We start from the raw sequence: 10,967 nt of genomic DNA on the forward strand, positions 1-10,967 counted from the left end.
CTTATACAGGATTATGAAGTAAAAACACATTTTGACCACCATACTCATTGAGGTTGATTTACTAAATGAGTTTAGGCACAGCGTACACAGCTTCAATAATATAATATAATTTCCAACAATAAAAGACTGAATGAGCACTGTACATACAGAGCTGTTCTGCTCTATGGAGAGGGAAGGCGGGAGAACAATAAAGTAGCACTCCGCTGCACTCTCTACCCTTCACTTTCAAAGTGATTGGTATTTGTTCGTGGATCCTCCAGGACGGATCCCTAAATGGGGAACGATGAGCGCTGCACACACACCAGATTTTCTCCTGATATCAGCTCTGAATCGAATATCAGGTGAGAATTATCTGACGTGTGTATGTAGCCTTAAGCTACGTACACATGTCAGATTTTTATCGCCCGATAATCGGCATCGGCCAATTATCGGGCAAAAATCTGCCGTGTGTACAGTCGGTGTCATCCATCGTCCGGACGACCGACCTGCCGGATACACGGACGATGGACGACAGCCGATCGTAATGAAAGGGAAGGGGAGAGCGCGCAGCAGGGTGCCGCTCAGTCGCTCTCCCCCTCCCCTCTCCATAGAGCATGAACGGTGCTGTATGTACAGCACCGTTCATGCATTGTGCACTCCCTTGTCGTTAGAAAGGATCGTGAAAGATCCTTTCCAACGACAAAAATTGCAGGTGTGTACGCAGCTTTAGTCTGTTCTTTTAGGAAATGGCTTCTTTTTTGGCTTGCTGTCAGCTGTGAATGGTGATGGTAGTAGTGGAGGAAATGGCTGTATTTCGGTTCCACTGGCTGTGCATTGGAGAATATGGAATTTCATGAATACTGCTGACTTAAAAACAACCTTAGAACCACCTCAAAATTTAAAAATTCACCAGGAGGTATAGGTTTTTGGCACCATGCAGTGTAAAGCTAAGCCTTTGCCAATAATCAACCCTTAGTGCCACAGACAAATTAACTCCATCACATGCATTACATCGTCAGTGGCTGCCCAGTGCCTGAAGAAGATTACGATGGATCCAGAAGAGTTAGCTGTGACAATGGCAGTAGGTGAGTTTTATAATTGGCAAATATACTCTGCATACTTGCCAATCATGGCAATAGCTCACCCTCACTGAAAAGATTAGTTTTCCTTTAAAACCAGAGATTATATTTAGAAAATATTAGAAGTTAGAAAATTATCGGAGTTAGAAAATAATTGGAGATATGAGACACCAGAAGTACATTTGACAAACTACTGCAACTAAGAAAATGAGGGAAATTGAGCAGAGATGAGATACTTGAAATGAAGTATTTATAATATGGCTCATCTGTGTTCTGTTGGAGTATTCTTTTTCTGCAAAAGAGCAGTGGTCATTCATTTCTAAATTCTCCAACAAATACATAATCCTCATCAACACAACAAAATGTTAGCATGGGTGATTTTCCTTAAAACTAAATTTTCCTGTTATATTTTGCCATCAACATGATAGTGAAACATTAGATAAAACCCTTTAGTTTATATCACATACCTTTTTAGTTCCAGTGACATCATTGTATGCTTCTCTATGCACTGAAGGCAGATCATTGCTGGTGGTAGGGAATGGCAGGGTGCTGTATACAGATTCCTAAAACAGAAAGCTGTGGTAATACCCACATAATGCCAAGTCTCCAGAATTGTAATATTCAAAATCAAATATATGCATGTGTATAAAAAAAAAAAAAAACAACTGAATTTTCTTTAATATAACATTTTAACTCCAAAACTGCTGCATGGCACTTTTAAAGCTGACCAAAGTGGACCATACCTGTGTAATACATATTAGGACACCAGTTGGCCTGGAGCTAGCCTTAAGCGTAGGGCTGCATGACAAGGTGAGGAGGGAAGACAGGAAAGGCAGGGGTTAAGTTAAATTAAAGTAAAAATAAAAAAAAAGTGCGAGAAGAAAAGACTTGGGGGATTGGTGGGCTGGTTAAACGAGGGGTTGAGGGCAAGCCATAAAAAGAGGGGCAAGGGGTGAGGGGGCAGCATTTTTCCACAACGAGTATCTCCCACCCTCCCTGTATAATTTGGAAGTTTTCAGGTGCATATGTCATGGCAACGGGTGGGGCGTTTTTCTAGGTACATGAAAGGGTTAAAGTTTTTGGGAAGCAAGAAAACAAGGGGGTGGGTCCCATCAGAGTATAAATCCTTTCGTTAATGGTGGTCCTGCATGACACTTGGTTGTTGTGGGGGCTAGGTGTAAAAATGTGCTTATCGGCTAATTGTCCCCGAGGCGGTGTGCTAGCAGCTTAGCAGCTGGGGGCCCGGGCAGTGAGCGGAAGTAGTTTTGGTTAAAAGGGATAGGATGGGGGGATTTTTCATCGACCTGTAAAAGGGAAACTATTTCTGGGGAATAGAAGGCTGTGATTGGGTTGTTTTTGTTTTGAGGTTCCATATACATGTGTTTTTAATATATACTGAATAAAATGTTATATATTTACATATTGGTAATAAAATGAGCTGCTATGGCTAATTTAATCCAACAAAGAATTTGTAGTCTTTTATTTGGTTTAATGTGGGGTTAGGTTGAATTGATTGAGGGTGCAGTTCATGGCTTCCTCTGCTTTACCCTAGTCATGCTTGTAGTCAGAAGTCTGCATGACGGAATAACAATGCAGGGTTATAACGACAAAGCATTGTCACCCTATAATATAAGTGGCAGAATTACCTGGAAGACATTTAATGAAAGCTGCATATTTTAAACATTACTTTTCCATTGGATTCCTGTATTGGTATATAGACCATGAGCTTCAAATACTGCAGGTAATTGCAAAGAAAATGTATTACATTTTAAATGTTTTTTGCAGGGTTTTTGATTCCCATATATGATTTTTGAACTTGCTGGGGAGTTTGACCATACCTGGAGTAATTTCCCCAGCATAAATAGCTCTTGCCATGTAATAACCTTCTCTTTTGGTAGTGTACTGACTAAAGGTGCGTACACACTTCCAATTTTTATCGTTCAAAACGAACGACGAACGATCGATTGGGCAAAAAATCGTTCGTAAAAAAGTAACCAACGACGCCGACGAACGAGGAAAGTCGTTGGAAACGAACGACCGGACCGGCGGATCGGATTGGACGACGATCGTTGAACATCGTTCGTGTGTACGGTCGTTCGTTGATCATCCATGGTCTGAGCATGCGTAATGAACGAACGTTCGTTCACTTTCCTGTCGTGCACATAGTTCCTCTATCGCTCAAACGATCGTATCTATTGTGTGTACAATATCTACGAACGATCGTGTCGTTATCTCTATGTGCAGGATCGGTGCTATACGATCGTTCGTAGATATCGTGCAGGATCGTTCGTCGTTCGTTTTCCAACGATAATAATTGGAAGTGTGTACGTAGCTTTAGCTCCTCTGTCCCTTCCTTCACCTCCCAGAATAAACATTTATGTACTTGCTGAGGGAGGTCCTAGGGAGAAGGGAAAACTTTTTTAAAGTTTCATTCTATTTAAACACATTTGTTTAAATAGTAATTACAGTATCTGTCCTACTTTACCTTTAGTTCAAATGCACCTTATAGGACAAGCTGTGTCCAAAAAATAATAAAATAATGCAAAGCGGGCCAACTCTAACCTCTTAACTGCTATGTGTAAACCTCATTTTATTGTAATAGGATTTTGCTGACCTCTATTTGATATGTATGTCAAATGCTAGAAAATACTGCCTGTTGATGTGACCCCCTAACCCTCACTTCTTGGGTGTTAATCTATTGGGTCATTCAGGCTTCCCCATTTTGGTGCATTACATTAACGCATGTTGTGTAATTTGTTGACTTGTGTTGCATTAAGACAGACCATTTATTTTGAATGGGCTGCCACTGCACAACAATGTATCAAAAATGGACATGCAGCAGGTTTTTTTTGTGGCATAGTACAACCCAATACAAAGTACCTTGTACTGAGAGAAATGGGGCTTTCATTGCTTGCAATCATCTTGCTCTCTCAAAAATCTCTAAACCCAAAAAACAAGAACAAGTATAAAGTAAGAAAAGTCAAAATAATAAAACCTCAGATCCCTAATATTATTCTCTAACTGTTAAATATACATAGTTATTTGCAGGACTGGAAAGCCTGGCTAGATAACCCTAACTGCAAGGTTCCTAATACATGAACCACTATTGCTTATAATTTTTAATATCATTATATGGTTTGTATACCTTTACTCTCTTCTTTATTGGGCGTCTTCTTCAAACACTATACATTGGATGTTCCTTACTGTTTTTGTCTTGTCTCCCTGACCCTCCTTTGTGAGTCGACCCTACCTTTCCAATTAAATGTATCAATCTAGTATTTTAAGTCAATATAAATAGTTTTCCTTTTAACTCCTGTTACGTATGCATTTTGTTTATTCCTTATATGACATAGAATTGTTTCCCTCTCTCCCTTTCCTCTTTAATGTTTGTATTCTATTGAAAATCAATGAAGATATATTGAAACAAAAAAAAAGTCAAACTAAGGCTGCATACACACGTGCAATTTTCATTGCTGGAAACGATCTTTCATAATCATTTCCAACAACAAAAATTGACAGATGACAGTTCTGTACACACAGGGCTATTATTTTATTTGGAGAGGAAAGGGAGGAGAATAAGCCAGTGCCCTTCTCTATTGACATGTATAGCGGTTGTTTATGGATCCGTCAGATTCCCACCCGGGACAAGCAAAACTATTTGTATGGGGTGACAATCATCTGACATGGGTACCCAGCCTGAGGTTTCAACATCTGACCTGCATACTTGCATACCAAATAGGGCACATTGGGAAACAAATATTGGACCGGTCCAATATGATAACCTGTCACTTAACATTTATTGGTAGCATACATACATCTCTCAAGTTTATATTACTTTATATTTAAAAATACCTTTTTTTTTTTTAATTTAGGGGTTTCCAAACCAAAGAACAATGTTTTATATAGCAGCCTAAAGTCCATGCATGTAGTGGCTATACCAGTGTTCTTTTATACCTTTATTACTAATGATTCTGCCAGTAAGTGGAAACAATAGATTCTGCATGTATCAAAAAGAAAAAAAATACTCTTTTAGTGAAAAATTTACCAGACAAAAAGGGGGAAAAAAAGAAGTTAATTTTTAGGGTTTACACTTTAATTGAAAGCAAAGATTATCCAGCCTGTTTTGTGACAGTCACCTGGGTCTATCATTTTACTGCCTTTCATTTATTATCCCTGTCATGGTAAAAATAACTGTGACCGCCGATTATTGCCCTAATTTTCCATGAAGTAGAGATGAAAATGTAATGTACATTATTTTAACTCCACAGCTGCTAGACGGTATGAGATCATTGTGTTCCAGGGAGTTTTGCAGAGATTAAAATAGCACTGTCTAATGCAGCATGGAGGTGTGCCGAAGGATTTCTGCGATCGAGCAATTGTTCCATCTGCTTTGAATGCACCTGCATCAGTTATCCAAATTACTTCTTGTTAGTATGAAAATGTAACTGACCACAGAGGACTGGATTAATAACCAAATGAACTGAATTGTGTTTGAAAAAGCTGGACAGGTGGAGATTAATTGTGGGCCATTTACTGTAAAATTAGGAATATTTAATATCATGCTAAGACATGCTCTGGATCTTCCTCATTGTTTGAGGCCGTCTTCTATGTTTTTTTGGTTTTAACTCTTTTGTAGGATAAAAAAGCAAAACCTTTGTAATTGCAGTTAATTACATCAGTTCTGGGGTTTTGTATCACAAAAAGCTTTTGTTTAAATGCAAACAATGCATCAATGGGTTGAATGCTGGCAAGTGATAACATATGGAACTATGAAATAATAATATGTATATAATGAAAGGTGTCATTGTACTGCCAAATATTAGCACAGAATATGGCTCATACAACAGCATCTTTCACGATCCTTTCCAGCGACTAAGGACTGCACAATGCATGAACGTGTCCTGTCTGGAGAGGGGAGGGAGAGAACGAAAGAGCGACACCCCGCTGCACGCTGTGCCCTATTGCTTTTATTACAATCGTCCGTCATCCGTGGATCCTCCAGGATGGTCATTTGGATGGTGGACGACGGGCGCTGTACACACGCCAGATTCTCATCCAATATGGGCCCTAAGCCAATTATTGGACGAGAACCATTGGACATGTGTACGTAGCCTTAGCAAAACCCCTTATGTCAACTCTCAAGCACAATGATGGAGAGGTGAGGTTGTGGCCTTGCTTTGCTGCCACAGGACCTGGGAACAGTGCTGTCACTAGGTTATCCAACATATTCTATAGTCAAATGTGACGCCATCTGTGTGGTAGCTAAAGCTTGGCCAAAATTGGGTCATGAAACGACAATAATCATAGGCAGACCAACAAATCGACAACTGAGCGGTTGAAAAAGAAAAGAAACAAGCTGTACATACACAAATGCCCTCAAAACTTGCAAGCTATGTAAATCATGGAGTATACACACACGACTTCTGCATTTTTAGTTTTTTTGTTAAAGCAGAACTAAATTCAAAAAGAAAACTCACCTTTACTTCCTAACTTTCCTGGATTGAGGAAGTGTTGGGCATCGCCATCCTCTTCCATCTTTTTTCTTCTTCTGGCTACATCATCCAATCTTCGACTGCACAGGTGGGAGATGATGTGACGTAGCCTGCTGCAAATGGGGAAAAAAAGACTGCAAATTTCATTGCTCATGTGTAACATCAGCATTTTTTACCCCATGTAAGAAAAGATTGGGCATGTGCAGAAGAAACAGCTAGAAGCCCCCGGGATGTGTGATAAGGGTATCCCAGGAGGCTCTGTGCTCCCATTCTGTCTTTACCACCACTGTAGTAAAGACAGCAAGGGAGGGGCTTCACCCTAAAAAAAGGAGTTTAAACCTAAAAAAAATATGTATGTAATATGTAAAGTAAAAATTTGGGTGATGGGTCTGCTTTAAATAATGATAAAATGAAGGCGTGTTAAGTGTTGTTTAACACACTGGTAAGATTTAAATAATTTTAGAATCTACTAAGGACCAGATGATTGTTTTTTTTATTACAACCTAATATATAGAACCTAGGTATTAAACAAGAGTGTACTTTCTTTTTCACATGACTGTTCTTTCTGTTTGCCTGTGATCATGATGCCCACTTTTCTATCTCCTATTCACAGTTTACCTATAAAACGGCAATTCAAACAAGTTTATGTCTAAATTAAAAATACACAAAAACTTTAGGACTATAAAAATGAGAAATGTAAAGTGATAGCTGAAGCAGAACATGGCAAATGTAATGAGATGGGTCATGAGGGATTTGGCAGACAAATACATATTTGTTTTTGCATATAAACATCTTCAGAGAACATATGTGGCCTGGGATCTCCCGAGTGATTTGTCCCCATCCTCCCACTCTGAAAGAATTAGTGTCATAGACCTGCACAATGTTTTGATGGCTTAGTAGAAAATAAGATATAGTTTTAGATGCAGTTACTCTGCAGATATCCTTGCTTGTGTCTTACTAGAATGACTTTATCTAGTTAAAATGTCATTAGCAACTGTCTTTTCTGTGACTTCCCTGTCTTTGCCATGAAGGAGATTGTCTGTCTGCCTGACCTCCTTATCCTGGTGAAGATGAAAATGTTCCCTCTGCCTTCACCATCTGCCATCCAGATGGAAATGATAGCTTTCATGGGACACAGGCAAAGACAATGGATGGGACCTGCCTAGCTTTCATTAAAGCCTTTCAAGATTCTATCAACCTAGGCAGTTGATAGAATACAGTTTTAGTTGATAGATACAGTTTTATTAATATAATAAGATAAATATAGGGTACTGCAAAACACAATGTAACTGCGTTTTAATTTTAATATTCCAGACTAAATGTCAATAAATAATTAGGAATCAAATTATGACTCCTGTACTATGACTACTAGGCAGCTTAGTGGCTCAACGGTTAGCACTCCGGCCTTTGCAGCGCCAGATCCCAGGTTCGGATCTCAGCCAGGACACTATCTGCATGGAGTTTGCAGGTTCTACCCGTGTGTGTGTGGGTTTCCTCCCACATCCCAAAAACATGCAGTGAGGTTAATTGGCTTTCCCCCAAAATTGACCTTAGATGACATATGACTATGGTAGGGACATTAGATTGTGAGGCTCTTTGAGGGACAGTTAATGACTATGGACTTTGTACAGCGCTGTATAATATGATGGTGCTATATAAATACTGTATAACAATAATACTGTTGGCCTGGACATTTGAGAACTTACACTATGTATGAAATATTTTCTTCAGGTATTCTTGCACTAAAATAAATCTACATATATACAGTAAGTTGGTGTTAAGAAAGCTATGTGGCACTGATGCATAATGTTTGCAAAAGAAAATTGTACACAAAACACAAGCTAGCATAACTAGACTTGTCTTGGGGAGCAAATAGGTGTTAGCCCGATTGGTTAGAGGGTGCTCCTGGCTCTCTATGAATCCCATGAGCACATAGCAAGATATAAAGTCTTCACTGGCATTGAACTGCCCTAGCACACCTGGGGGATCTGCCCCCTCAGACATTAGTCAGCTAACCCCGTCTCTGTACTAGACCTGACTCCTAAATGGCTAGAGAGCAGATTAAACTCACCCAGACCTTTGACTTTTTCACTGACTGTGTTATGTTTCTTAGCTGCTGGCTAGAATTTTACCTTAATTTTGTCAACCTCTTTGTTTGACTTTCTGATTCCCTGCTGTCGAGACTGAGCGATGTCTAACTTCCCGACCTGAAGTCAACTTGACTTCTGGGTGGCATATTCTCTGTATATGACCTCTTCTTTATCTCAGATCTTGCCTATTTTTTGATCCTTGGATACACTGCTTAAATGGTTGATTCACAGTGTTTGACCCTTGGCTCCATTCTCTGACCTGCTCCTTCTCCACAATTCTGACTTTGGCTAAGTACACACGTGCAAGATTTGTCTTTTTTGTCCTTTCCAACGACAAACAATGCATAAACGAGCGCTGTACATACAGCACTGTTCTGCTCTATGGAGAGGGGAGGGGGAGAACGACGGAGCGGCACCCTGCTGCGCTCTCTCCCCCTTCACTTCCATTAGGATCGTTCCTCAAGTACACACGTGCAAGATTTGTCTTTTTTGTCCTTTCCAACGACAAACAATGCATAAACGAGCGCTGTACATACAGCACTGTTCTGCTCTATGGGGGGGGGGGAGAACGACAGAGCGGCACCCCTCTGTGCTCTCTCCTCTTAACTTCCTTAACGATCGTTCCTCGTCCATCGTCCGTGGATCTGCCAGGACGGTCATTCCAATGATGGACGATGAGTACTGTACACACGCAAGATTCTCGTCCGATATCAGCTCTGAGCCGATTATCGGGCAAAAACCATTGCACATGTGTACTTACCCTAAGTTTTACTTTTGTGACTTATTGATCCACCATCAATTCTTGCATCTAAAGATACCATCTTGCAGGTACCAAAGTCCTAGGAGGCGACCGAGTGCTGGTATAGCACTTCTAGCTTCTAAAACAGATTTCTATTGGTGAAATGTATGGTGTTAGACTGAAAGCATGGCGGCTCAGCTAGGTACCTAAAATAGGTTAAACTAACATGTGATGGCATTGACCTGGAACAAGTATTTACACTGCAGCCTCTGGTGCTCCTGCTGTGCTTTAGAAAAAAGTTGAAGATTCCAGTTATTACATATCACAAACAGATTACTAATTCATTTTAACAGTACAAGGTTGCTTTAAATCTGAACAAAAGATAGATGATAAAAAAACAGTGTATTTCTTTACATTTTATATCATTACAATGTTTTTGTTTTTTGTTATGCAGTTATGTGAATATCCAACACTGACAGAAAACAGAGCAAAGTAATGACCCCTGCCAAAGTAATGATTTCCTGCTACTTCATGGTTCAGAGCATGGGAACCGGAAATTGACCAAACTGTATGGGAAAAGGAGGGCATTGGGCCTGATTTAATAAATCCCTCCAGCAAACCTGGAATAGATTTGGTCCAGGATTGAAAACAAAAGCAAATTTGCTATCCGGGTTTTTTTGGATCGCCCAGGTTCACTGATGAAAGTGTATCTCCTCCAGCCTTGGAGATCTTTATTAAATCATGCCCAATGACCTAGATGTGCTATCTGGCAGGACTTTGTAAATCCCAGGGCTGGTTTGACAAAACTGCCAATCTATTTGAAGGCAAACAGTTGCCAAATATACATTTTACTGAGCATTTGCCTGGCATGCAGATTTCAGTCCCCAAATCCAGGAGTTCAGATATTAACTTTAGCCTCAAATTTGGGAAATTTCCCTTACAATAGTAATGACACAGACTTCAAATCAGCAGCAATATTTCTAACAAGGGAGTGCTTGTTTGTAAGCAGCTGATGTCAACACAGGCAATACAAGTAAATACAGTCAATTTCAACTGAAGGAATAAAGGTAAAGGTGTGTGTTGGTGGTGGTGGTCGCTACTTGTTTAGGGCCCGATTCTGCTTTAATCTGTCTCTGTGTATAGAGCTGGGGTGGGAGCCTCTCCTGTCTTCACATCGCCACAAGAAACTGACAGAGTAGTCCTACAGGTGACATAGGAAGCTCTCTGCTGCTGGTGTACATAGATAACTGCCGTCAAATTGACAGCAAAACTCTGATCACTGCTGATTACTTATTTATAATTTATTGCATATTTTTACTATGTTGCATAGGACCATCTAACATACATGGCAGAAGTTTTTAATTTCAGACTGTCTTTTTAATTTAAACTCTGCATGTCACTTGACAAAGCAAGACAGAAATGGTAACAAAGGTGGTGAATATGTCAGTTCTCTAAGTTATTCAGCTGTGTTTGTAAGCTTAAACTATCCAGATCTGCAAACAATTGTTTTTTTTCTTTTTTCAGCAAAGCAGAAAGGCTTTGCTTTTAAATCATGTAAAAAGAAGCCTACAGCGCCACCTACTGGCTG

Source organism: Pyxicephalus adspersus, chromosome 4 (assembly GCF_032062135.1).
Source record: "Pyxicephalus adspersus chromosome 4, UCB_Pads_2.0, whole genome shotgun sequence".
Classification (NCBI taxonomy): domain Eukaryota; kingdom Metazoa; phylum Chordata; class Amphibia; order Anura; family Pyxicephalidae; genus Pyxicephalus; species Pyxicephalus adspersus.